Below are 2,683 nucleotides of genomic sequence, written 5' to 3'. Positions count from 1 at the left end.
AATCCTATCAAGCAAAACAAATGCCAAGAGGCCAAAAACAACAGAAAATCTTAATGCCTATGATAAAACCAGATGATATGGAGAATCCAGCTCCAAACACACAAATCAAGATTTCCAAAGAAACGTTATTCCTCACAAAATTAATTAAAGAGGTACAATCAAAGAATGAAAACATGGCAAAGGATTTAAAGGACATCAAGAGGACCATGGCCCAGGATATAAGCATCATAAAAAAGACCCTAGAAGAGCATAAAGAAGACATTGCAAGAGTAAATAAAAAAAGTAGAAGATCTTATGGGAATAAGAGAAACTGTTGGCCAAATTAAAAAGACTCTGGATACTCACAATTCAAGACTAGAGAAAGCTGAACAACATCTCAGTGTCCCAGAAATCTGCAGAACAGAAATGAAAGAACAAAAGAAAGAATGGGGAAAAAAATTGAAAAAGTCACAATGGATCTCAGGGATACAATAGATAAAATAAAACGTCCAAACTTAAGACTCATTAGTGTCCCAGAAGGGGAAGAGAAGAGTAAAGGTCTAGAAAGACTATTCAAAGAAATTGTTGGGGAAAACTTCCCCAACCTTCTACACAATATAAACACACAAAGCATAAATGCCCAGTGAACTCCAAACAGAATAAATCCAAATAAACCCACCCCAAGACATATTCTGATCAGACTCTCAAATACTGAAGAGAAGGAACAAGTTCTGAAAGCAGCAAGAGAAAAGCAATTCACCACATACAAAGGAAACAATATAAGACTAAGCAGTGACTACTCAGTGGCCACTATGGAGGTGAGAAGTCAGTGGCATGACATATTTAAAATTCTGAGAGAGAAAAATTTCCAGCCAAGAATACTTCTCCCAGCAAAACTCTCCTTCAAATTTGAGGGAGAGCTTAAATTTTTCACAGACAAACAAATGCTGAGAGACTTTGCCAATAAAAGACCTGCCCTACCTCAGATTCTAAAGGAAACCCTACCAACAGAGATATAGAGAATTTTAACAGACATATATAGTACCTTACATCCCAAATCTCCAGGATACTCATTTTTCTCTAGTGATCATAGATCTTTCCCCAGAAGGGACCATAAGCTGAGACATAAAACAAGCCTCAAGAAATTTAAAAAAAAATTGAATATACTCAAAGAACATTCTCCAAACACAATGGAATACAAATAGAAGTCAATAATTTTTGAACTATAACTTCACTATTTACTTCCTACATGATAAAAAATACACAAACTCTAAGGACAAATCAATGGTTTAGAACTCAATGTAAAATATGTAATTTTAGACAACTATATAAAGTTGGGGGAATGAAGGAATATAGGAACATAGTTCATGTGCCCTATTGAAGTGAAGGTGGTATCAAAGAAAAACAAGATTGATAGGGATTTAAGAGATTAATTTTAAGCCCCACAGTAAACACAAAGAAATTATCAGAGAATATAAACATAGAGATGAAAGGTAGAGTCTGGATTAAGAGAAATGGGGGAAGGGGCAATGGGAAGTTAAGAAAGGAGTGTAGGGTTGTTGTTTGAGGTGAAGGGAAATTTCTAGTAATGGGTGGTGGGAAAGAGCATAACATCATTCTAAATGTGATTAATCCCACTAATGGAAAGCTAGGAAAGGGGTGGAATGGGAAGATTTAGGCTTATATATGTTTCCACAATTGAAAAAAGAAAAAAAAAAAAAAAGGCTGTCTAACTAGATGACAATTGAATGCTAAGGATGAACTTGGATGGGATTGGAGAGTGGAGGACAGGTGGCTCAAAGGGACATAGTTTAGACATAAGGAAAAGGAAATATAGAATGTAAGCATTGTATCATTGTTGAATCTCTTATACTTCTTAGCTGGGCTTAATGGAATTACATAAAAGAATGTTCTTGTTCATGGGGAGTACATACGTGAATTATAGTGGATGTTCAAGGATGCATGCAGCTAACTCTCATATATTCAGAAGACAGAAATATATGATGGATGATAGATAGGGAGGGAAAGAAATAGTGGTGTGACAGCATGTTAAAGTTGGTGGATTAAGCTATTGGGGGAGGGGGGTCAGGGTATGATGGAATTCTGTGTATGGGGCTAGTATTGTTTTTGCAACTATTCATGTAACTTTGAATTTATTTCAAAATAAAATTTAAAAAAAACACTGTAACAGAAATAAAGAATGCCTTTGATGGAATCATCAGATGATCAGACATGTTCAAGGAAAGTATCAGTGATCTTCTTGAAGATATGTCAATAGAAACTTCCCAGTCTGATGAGGAGAGAGAGAGAGGAGAAAGAGAGAGAGAGAAAGACTTAAAGGTGCAGCAGAATATCCAAGAACTCTGGGGCAGTAACAAAATATTTATATATATGTAACAGGGAAAACTAGAAGATGAAAGAAATGACCAAAGGAAATATTAGTACTAATGGGTAAGAATGTTTGAAAATTGTTTACAGACACTAAGCCACAGATCCAGGAAACTCAAAGAACACCAAGCAGGATAAACATGTAAAGAAAGAAAATAAAATAAAAATACCTTCATCTAGGAATACACTAGGAATATAGTATAACTGAAGGAAATCAAAGACAAAGCAGAAATCTTGAAAATAGCTAGAATAAAAAACAACTTTTGTATATACTGAAAAAGTTAAGAATTGTATCAGACTTCCCCTCAAACTATGC

Source organism: Choloepus didactylus, chromosome 4, assembly GCF_015220235.1.
Source record: "Choloepus didactylus isolate mChoDid1 chromosome 4, mChoDid1.pri, whole genome shotgun sequence".
Taxonomy (NCBI): domain Eukaryota; kingdom Metazoa; phylum Chordata; class Mammalia; order Pilosa; family Megalonychidae; genus Choloepus; species Choloepus didactylus.
The sequence above is the reverse complement of the archived record's forward strand: the minus strand, read 5'-3'. Positions refer to the sequence as shown.